Raw genomic sequence first — 10011 nt, forward strand, 5'->3', positions numbered from 1 at the left:
GGAAGGAGCGAGTGGCTATGGTGAAAAGGAAACTGGGCATGTGGGAGCGACGCTCCCTCTCCATTGCGGGTAAGAACCTGGTCATCAGGTGTGAGGTACTCTCGCTGTTGCTGTACGTGGCGCAGGTCTGGCCCATTCCCCACTCCTGCGCGATGGCGATCACTCGAGCCATCTTCCGCTTTATCTGGAGGTCGAAAATGGATCGTGTCTGCAGGGACGCGATGTACAAGCCTCTAGATAAAGGGGGAAAAAACGTGCCCAACATCGCCCTCATACTGATGGCCACCTTTGTGTGCGGCTGCATCAAGCGGTGCGTAGACCCTCAGTACGCAAACACCAAGTGTCACTACGTGCTGAGGTTCTACCTGTCCCCGGTGTTGCGAAGGATGGGTCTGGCCACGCTGCCGCGGAACGCTCCAAGTAGTTGGACCGTGCCGTACCACCTGTCCCTGGTGGAAAAATTTATGCAGAAAAACACCTTTGACCACAAGTCCATCAGGCAGTGGTCAGCACGTAACGTCCTAGAGGCCCTGAGGGATAAGGAGAGGGTGGACCCTGTGGGATGGTTCCCCGAGCAGACTGTCAAAGTCATTTGGCAGAATGCCTCATCGCCAGAACTTTCCAACAAGCACCAAGACGTAGCTTGGCTGGTGGTGAGAAAGGCCCTCCCCGTCAGATCCTTCCTACACGCCAGGAGTCTCACCCCCTCTGCACGATGCCCTCGAGGTGGCTGTGGTGGGGAAGAGACCGTTGTTCACCTCCTTGTGGATTGTGCCTTTGCAAAGAAAGTCTGGAGAGAGATGCAGTGGTTGCTGTCGAGGTTCATCCCGAGCAGTTCTGTGACACAGGACTCTGTGCTCTACGGGCTGTTCCCAGGGACACACACCGAGACAAACATCAACTGCAGCTGGAGGATCATCAACTCGGTGAAAGAGGCGCTTTGGTCTGCCCGAAACTTGTTGGTCTTCCAGCACAAAGATTTGTCCCCGACCGATTGTTGCGGACTGGCACAATCCAAAGTCCAGGACTACGTGCTGAGGGACGCACTAAAGCTTGGGGCAGCTGCCGCAAAGGCGCAATGGGGAAGGGTCGCTGTCTAAGACCTTTCTACCACAGCGCACCGAGAGACTGGGAACTGTTTAGAGCCCCTCGGGCTGTACAGATCAAAATGAAAGGCTGTAAATGACTGTAATATTGTTTGTACTGATGCACCTGGTGATACATTTTGTAAAAGTTTAACCTGGATTGTACCCTTGTAATGTTGTTTTTGAAATGGTTTTGAATGTGATTGAAGATTTTTATGAATAAAGTATATTTTTACAAAAAAAAAAAAAAAATCTGTTCTTATCAGTTTAATATCTGATACGTCCCTTATCTGGGGACCATATATTAAATTGATTTTTGGAGCAGGGAGATGGAATAGGGGCTTGCTCCGTCCACTCCACGCATCGACCCGGTATTGCAGTATCTCTGGGAACGGTGCACCCTCCCCTTTCCAGGGGATTTTCAATGCTAAAAATAGTTTTCTTACAAACATCTGCTTTCTTTACTTCTCAACATGTACATGTTCCAAAATCCAACTTTCTTTGGAAAAACTCAGCAAGTCTGGCAGCATCGGCGGAGAAGAAACCAGTCAACGTTTCGAGCCCTCATGGCCCTTCAGCAGAACTGAAGCATAGTTTCAACAAGGGAGAAATATAAATTGGTTTAAGGTGGGTGGGGGGGAAGAGACACATTGAGGGTGTGGTGTGAGCAGATAATCAAAAGATGTCAGAGACAAAAGGGTCAAAGAGGTGTTGAAGGTGGTGGTCTTTGTCTGAGAAAAGTGCTAATTAAGAATGCAAGACAGGATATTCAAAGTACAGCTCTAGTGGGGGTGGGGTGGAAAGACTAAAGGTCTTTAGTCATTCTTAATTAGCACTTTTCTCAGACAAAGACCACCACCTTCAACACCTCTTTGACCCTTTTGTCTCTGACATCTTTTGATTATCTGCTCACACCACACCCTCAATGTGTCTCTTCCCCCCCCACCCACCTTAAACCAATTTATATTTCTCCCTTGTTGAAACTATGCTTCAGTTCTGCTGAAGGGCCATGAGGGCTCGAAACGTTGACTGGTTTCTTCTCCGCCGATGCTGCCAGACTTGCTGAGTTTTTCCAGGTAATTCTGTTTTTATTTTGTTTTGGATTTCCAGCATCCGCAGTAGCTTTTAGCTTTTTGTTTTTATCCAACTTTCTTTCTTTCTCTCTCTCTCTCTCTCTCTCTCACTCACTCACCCGCAGCAGCTACACACAAAAAACACGCACGCTCACCCAACACTCACAGACAGCACTCTCATCTCACAAACACTCTACCTCACTTATACAAAAACAGCTTTCACTTGCAAATACACCTCTCAAACACTCTCTCAGCTGCACCTTTCGCCTCACAACATTTTAAACCAGCTCTCTGCTGCCGCTGCCGCTGCTGCTGCTGACACAGCAACAATCAAAACTCACACCTCAAAGCTCACACACTTTACACAGCTACTCCGAAACCTCTACATCCACATTCACACAATCCTTACATTGCACAAGGAGCCCATTCCGCCCGTCGTGCCTGCACCAGCTCTCCCGGTGAACATTTCACCTCGTGCCTTTCTCCTGCCTTCTCCACGTAACCCGGCACATGCTTTCTTTTCAAATAATCATCTCATTCCCTCTTCAATTGAACCTGCCTCCGCCGCGCTATCAGGTGGTGCATTCCAGACCCTGACCGCTCGCTGCTCCTATCGCTTTTGCTTCTTTTGCCAGTTACTTTAAACCTGTGCCCTCTCCTTCTCGATCCTTGCCCCGGTGCAAACAGTTTCTCCCTATCTACTCTCTCCAGAGCCCTCATGATTTTCAATACCTCTATCAAGTCTCCTCTCAGACTTCTTTTCCCCAAGGAATACAGTCCCAACTTCTCCAATCTTACTTCATAACTCAACTTCCTCGCCCCTGGAACCAAACTCGTAAACCTCTTCTGCACTCTCTCCAATGCCTCCACTACCTTCCTAAAATGCAAGTCAAAATGCAATCCCTCAGAGTCGGCATGGCTTTACGAAGAGTAAATCGTGTTTGACTAATTTGCTAGAGTTCTTTGAAGATGTGACAAGCAAAGTGGATAACGGGGATCCTGTAGATGTAGTATGTCTGGACTTCCAGAAGGCATTTGATAAGGTGCCGCACAAAAGATTAATACACAAGATAAGATCACACGCAGCTAAGGGTAATATATTAGCTTGGATAGAGGATTGGCTAACCAACAGAAAGCAGAGAGTCAAGATAAATGGGTCTTTTGTGGATGCCAAGCTGTAACTAGTGGGGTGCCACAGGGTTCGGTCCTCGGGCCCCAACTATTTACTTGGATTCAGGAGTAGAAGGTACTATAGCTAAATTTGCAGATGACACCAAAATAGGTGGGAAAGTAAGTTGCAATGAAGAAATAAGAAATTTACAAATGGATATGGACAGGTTAGGTGAATGGGCCAAAATTTGGCAGATGGAGTTTAACTAAGTTAAATAAGTTTAATAAGTGTGCGGTTATCCATTTTGGTCAGAAGAATAAAAAGGCGACTTATTATTCAAATGGAGAGAAACTTCAGAAATGCTTCAGCACAGAGGGATCTGGGTGTCCTCGCGCACGAATCGCTGAAAGCTAGTATGCAGGTACAGCAGGTAACAAGGAAGGCAAATGGAATCGCTTCTCGGCCTTTTGGCTAAGATCAAGTGTTGCAGGGGCGACACCATGGTCCTGCCATGGCAAGGTCGGGATGGAAGGGCGAAAACCAATCGCAATCCGAATTCATACCGTGGGTTACCTATCACCGTCCGAGTCACGGTGAACCACAGCGACGAAGGAGGATCACCTATGGATCGGGGCTTCTTCACCAGGAGGATCCTGTTGAAGGCGTGCGGCTTCCAAGCTACGGAGATCTTCACCCTGCACGACTCCCGCAAAGGTGGTTATTTCGACGTGACGTTCAAGCAAGTGGCAGACTGCGTCCGGCTCCTGAGGGTGTTCGAGGAGAAGAGAGACCTGCCGGAGATGAAGATCCTGACGGCGGAGCCGCACTTTTCTCTGCCGTTGCAACGGGAACGTGAGGTGATGGTGCATGTGTACAACCCCTTCGTCCCTGTCGCCGACGTGGTCACCTTCCTCACCAGGTACTTCGATAAGGTGGGGAGCGGCACCGAGATTCGAGACGACTTGGGGATCTGGACAGGCAAACGCCTGTTTAAGGTCACGCTAAAGACCGATGGTAAGGGAGCCATTTTCCACCCTCCTTCCAGTTTCGCAATCGGGGGAAACCGTGGCTACCTGGTCTACGCTGGGCAACCCAAGCATTGTCGCTCATGCGGCAAGGCTGGTCATGTGGCGGCCAACTGCAGCGCCTCCCTCTGCAAGATCTGCAAACAGGAAGGGCACCAGACAAAAGACTGCAAACAGGCCAAGTGCTGCAACCTGTGTGGCGAGGCAAGTCACCTCTACAGGACCTGCCCCAAACGCTGCCGTACTTACGCACAGGCAGCCAAAGCCGACCACGGGGAAGCAGAAGAAATGTTTCGTGTCACTCCAACCACCAAGGCCCCCAGGGAGCTCAACGGGACAAAGGAGGACACAGAGAGAGACAAGGTGGAGAAAGAGATTGAGGCAACAGAGAGCCAATCAACAGCACTACCCCCTGAACCTTCCAGTCCTCAGGACAACGAATCAATGGAGGAGGAGGCAGCAGTGGAAAAGCAGCAGGGGGAGTGGCGGACGGTGAAGAACAAGAAAAGTAAGAGGGAGCGAAGAAGAAGCAAAGGCGTTTCCCAGAGAAGCGGCAAGAGGCGTCTCCCATCCGACACGGATGACAAGGGCAGCAGCTCTTCGGATGATGAAGTGCCAGAGCGGCACCGACAGAAGAGGCGGCAAAGCTCCAGGGCGTTGGAGGACGAGACACCCGAGCTCCAGAAAATTGGAGACAACAAGGAGACCAGCGCACCCCAACTTTGCCTGCAACCTGAGGAGGCCAGTGCACCACAGCCCCTGGAATCTGGGAGCAGTGAGGCAATCATCGCACCCCAGCTCCAGGAAGCCGGGAACAGCAACACCCCAGAGGGGGTGAGTTTTGGAGAAGCTTCTCCAGCAAAGGTCATCTCAAAATCCGCTCGCTACGTGAACCTCCAGATGCCACTGGAACAGAACACGGCCAAGGAGATCTACCTCAGCCCATCCAAAGTGAAGGAATTTGAGCTCACTACGGGTATGAAGGAGCAGACTAAAGGTCTGGGACTCTCAGAGACAGTGGGTTTGGTAGGAGAATAAATGCTTTAAAATGGGTTTAAAGATTGTATCCATAAATGTGCGTAGCATTAAATCTACTACGCGATGTGTTGCGACCTTGGACTACCTAGCCAAGGTCAAAGCTGACCTGTTGTTTCTGCAGGAGTGTGCGATACCGCACCTCAGCTCCTACAGGCAATGGTCACGATGGTGGTCCCACGGGCCATCGATCTGGTCGGGCGGAAACGACTCTCGTTCCTCCGGCCTGGGTATTCTGCTGCGGGGAGGCAACTTCACCGTCTCCGAGGTCAAGGAGGTGGTGGGCGGGCGACTCCTGGTAGCAGACGTAATGTACAAGAACGCTCCACTCCGGTTAATTAACGTGTACGGCCCGGCACAAGGGGCTGAGCGGCTGGAGGTTTTTCAGCAGCTCCCACTGCTGCTGGCGACCTCCAGGCCGGTCATTCTGGGCGGGGACTTCAACTGCATCATCGATGCGGCTGGACGATCCGGCAGGGCCGGAAGCAGATTGGACGCTACGTCCAGATCCCTGATGGAAACAGTTAAGGATGCCAAGCTGCACGACGTCTTCAGCAACCCTGCAGACGGAGCGCAGCGTAGATACACCTGGTCGCGGCCAGACGGGTCCATTCGTTCCAGGATAGACTTCCTGTTTGTGTCCCGTGCATTCACAGTCAGATCCACCGAGGTCAAGCCGGTGTTCTTCTCTGACCACTGCCTCCTACTGGCGGACTGCCACTTGGAGGAAGACCTGAGGGTGGGCAGGGGGGCATGGAAGCTAAATGTGCAACTGCTGACCCCAGAGAACATTGAGGAGCTCAAGAGGGATTACAAAGGTTGGAGAACCGTGAAACCCCTCTTTGAGTCCCTGACACACTGGTGGGAAGTGATCAAGGGAAGCATCAAGAGGTTTTTCATCCGCAAAGGCACCCAGAAAGCTAGAAAGGAACAGAGGGAAATGTCCCGACTCCAGGAAAAGATGCAGAATCTGCTCCGGCTGCAGTCGATGGGGGTGGATGTCAAGGAGGAGCTCCAAGAGGTGAAGGGCCAGCAAGCCTCGCACTTTGCCTCGGAGGCCTCCAAGATCATCTTCCGTTCCAGAGTCCGCTCCGTGGAGCAGGATGAGACGTGCTCACGTTTCTTCTTCCAAAAGGTACACAGAGAGCGCTCTGTGATCAGCAGCCTGAAGGAAGAAGACGGCTCAGTAAAGTCATCACGGTCCGACATTCTGAGGATCAGCAAATCCTTTTATGGCGGACTGTATGACGTGAAGCCCACGGACAGCACGGCCTCCCAGTCCTTCCTGTCCTCTATCACGGAGGTCTTAGACCACAGTACGCGGGAGAGCCTAGACAAACCGCTAACTCCTGACGAACTGACTAAGGCCCTCGAGTCCTTCGAGAAGAGTAAAACCCCCGGAAGCGACGGCCTGCCGGCGGAGTTGTATTCGGCTCTGTGGGACTTGATCGGCCCAGACCTGCTAGCAGTGTACGAGAGTATGCTCCTGGCCGGCAGCATGTCAGAATCCATGAGGAAAGGCATCATCACCCTCATCTACAAGCACAAGGGGGAAAGGGAGGAAATTAGAAATTGGCGACCCATTTCACTGTTGAATGTGGACTATAAGATTCTGTCCAAGGTCATCGCCAACCGGGTCAAATCCGCTCTGGAATTGGTGATTCACCCTGACCAGACCTGCTCTGTGCCAGGCAGGAAGATCTCTGACAGCCTGGCGCTGCTCAGGGATACGATTGCCTATGTACAGGACAGGGGTGTGGATACCTGCCTCATCAGCTTGGATCAGGAGAAGGCCTTTGACAGAATATCGCACACCTACATGGGGGATGTGCTCTCCAAAATGGGCTTTGGGGAGGGAATTCGAAATTGGATCCAACTGCTCTACACTAACATCAGTAGCGCAGTCTCAATCAATGGGTGGGAAACAGATAGCTTTCCCATTAAATCTGGAGTCAGGCAGGGCTGTCCTCTCTCGCCTGTCCTTTTCGTGTGCTGCATAGAACCCTTTGCCGAGTCCATCAGGAAGGATCCGGGCATAAGAGGAGTGACGATCCCAGGCAGTGGAGGCACTCAGGTAAAAGCCTCCCTGTACATGGACGACGTCGCCGTCTTCTGCTCGGATCCGCTGTCGGTGCGCAGACTGATGCACGTCTGCGACCAGTTCGAACTGGCCTCGGGAGCCAAGGTAAATCGTGGGAAGAGCGAGGCCATGTTCTTTGGGAACTGGGCTGACCGATCCTTTGTCCCCTTCACTGTCAGGGCTGACGGCCTGAAGGTGCTGGGGATATGGTTCGGAGGGACCGGGGCATGCGTTAGAAACTGGAAGGAGCGAGTGGCTATGGTGAAAAGGAAACTGGGCATGTGGGATCGACGCTCCCTCTCCATTGCGGGTAAGAACCTGGTCATCAGGTGTGAGGTACTCTCGCTGTTGCTGTACGTGGCGCAGGTCTGGCCCATTCCAGACTCCTGCGCGACGGCGATCACTCGAGCCATCTTCCGCTTTATCTGGAGGTCGAAAATGGATCGTGTCCGCAGGGACGCGATCTACAAGCCTCTAGATAAAGGGGGAAAAAACGTGCCCAACATCGCCCTCATACTGATGGCCACCTTTGTGTGCGGCTGCATCAAGCGGTGCGTAGACCCTCAGTACGCAAACACCAAGCGTCACTACGTGCTGAGGTTCTACCTGTCCCCGGTGTTGCGAAGGATGGGTCTGGCCACGCTGCCGCGGAACGCTCCAAGTAGTTGGACCGTGCCGTACCACCTGTCCCTGGTGGAAAAATTGATGCAGAAAAACACCTTTGACCACAAGTCCATCAGGCAGTGGTCAGCACGTAACGTCCTAGAGGCCCTGAGGGATAAGGAGAGGGTGGACCCTGTGGGATGGTTCCCCGAGCAGACTGTCAAAGTCATTTGGCAGAATGCCTCATCGCCAGAACTTTCCAACAAGCACCAAGACGTAGCTTGGCTGGTGGTGAGAAAGGCCCTCCCCGTCAGATCCTTCCTACACGCCAGGAAGCTCACCCCCTCTGCACGTTGCCCTCGAGGTGGCTGTGGTGGGGAAGAGACCGTTGTCCACCTCCTTGTGGATTGTGCCTTTGCAAAGAAAGTCTGGAGAGAGATGCAGTGGTTGCTGTCGAGGTTCATCCCGAGCAGTTCTGTGACACAGGACTCTGTGCTCTACGGGCTGTTCCCAGGGACACACACCGAGACAAACATCAACTGCAGCTGGAGGATCATCAACTCGGTGAAAGAGGCGCTTTGGTCTGCCCGAAACTTGTTGGTCTTCCAGCACAAAGAGTTGTCCCCGACCGATTGTTGCGGACTGGCACAATCCAAAGTCCAGGACTACGTGCTGAGGGACGCACTAAAGCTTGGGGCAGCTGCCGCAAAGGCGCAATGGGGAAGGGTCGCTGTCTAAGACCTTTCTACCACAGCGCACCGAGAGACTGGGAACTGTTTAGAGCCCCTCGGGCTGTACAGATCAAAATGAAAGGCTGTAAATGATTGTAATATTGTTTGTACTAATGCACCTGGTGATACATTTTGTAAAAGTTTAACCCTGGATTGTACCCTTGTAAGGTTGTTTTTGAAATGGTGTGGAATGTGATTGAAGATATTTTATGAATAAAGTATATTTTTACAAAAAAAAAAAAAAATCTGTTCTTATCAGTTTAATATCTGATACGTCCCTTATCTGGGGACCATATATTAAATTGATTTTTGGAGCAGGGAGATGGAATAGGGGCTTGCTCCGTCCACTCCACGCATCGACCCGGTATTGCAGTATCTCTGGGAACGGTGCACCCTCCCCTTTCCAGGGGATTTTCAATGCTAAAAATAGTTTTCTTACAAACATCTGCTTTCTTTACTTCTCAACATGTACATGTTCCAAAATCCAACTTTCTTTCTTTCTCTCTCTCTCTCTCTCTCTCTCACTCACTCACTCACCCGCAGCAGCTACACACAAAAAACACGCACTCTCACCCAACACTCGCTGGCAGGGCCGGCAGCAGATTGGACGCTACGTCCAGATCCCTGATGGAAACAGTTAAGGATGCCAAGCTGCACGACGTCTTCAGCAACCCTGCAGACCGAGCGCAGCGTAGATACACCTGGTCGCGGCCAGACGGGTCCATTCGTTCCAGGATAGACTTCCTGTTTGTGTCCCGTGCATTCACAGTCAGATCCACCGAGGTCAAGCCGGTGTTCTTCTCTGACCACTGCCTCCTACTGGCGGACTGCCACTTGGAGAAGGACCTGAGGGTGGGCAGGGGGGCATGGAAGCTAAATGTGCAACTGCTGACCCCAGAGAACATTGAGGAGCTCAAGAGGGATTACAAAGGTTGGAGAACCGTGAAACCCCTCTTTGAGTCCCTGACACACTGGTGGGAAGCGATCAAGGGAAACATCAAGAGGTTTTTCATCCTCAAAGGCACCCAGAAAGCTAGAAAGGAACCGAGGGAAATGTCCCGACTCCAGAAAAAGATGCAGAATCTGCTCCGGCTGCAGTCGATGGGGGTGGATGTCAAGGAGGAGCTCCAAGAGGTGAAGGGCCAGCAAGCCTCGCACTTTGCCTCGGAGGCCTCCAAGATCATCTTCCGTTCCAGAGTCCGCTCCATGGAGCAGGATGAGACGTGCTCACGTTTCTTCTTCCAAAAGGTACACAGAGAGCGCTCTGT

At 51.8% G+C, this 10011-nt stretch overlaps 2 pseudogenes; both read left to right on the forward strand.

Moving 5' to 3' along the window:
- Positions 1-1311: 1311 nt before the first annotated feature.
- LOC144674981 (U2 spliceosomal RNA) lies at positions 1312-1490 on the forward strand (annotated as a pseudogene).
- A 7473-nt stretch (positions 1491-8963) lies between these two features.
- LOC144674998 (U2 spliceosomal RNA) lies at positions 8964-9141 on the forward strand (annotated as a pseudogene).
- Positions 9142-10011: the final 870 nt, after the last annotated feature.

This window comes from Cetorhinus maximus, unplaced genomic scaffold (assembly GCF_964194155.1).
Source record: "Cetorhinus maximus unplaced genomic scaffold, sCetMax3.hap1.1 HAP1_SCAFFOLD_882, whole genome shotgun sequence".
NCBI classification, from domain to species: Eukaryota; Metazoa; Chordata; class Chondrichthyes; order Lamniformes; family Cetorhinidae; genus Cetorhinus; species Cetorhinus maximus.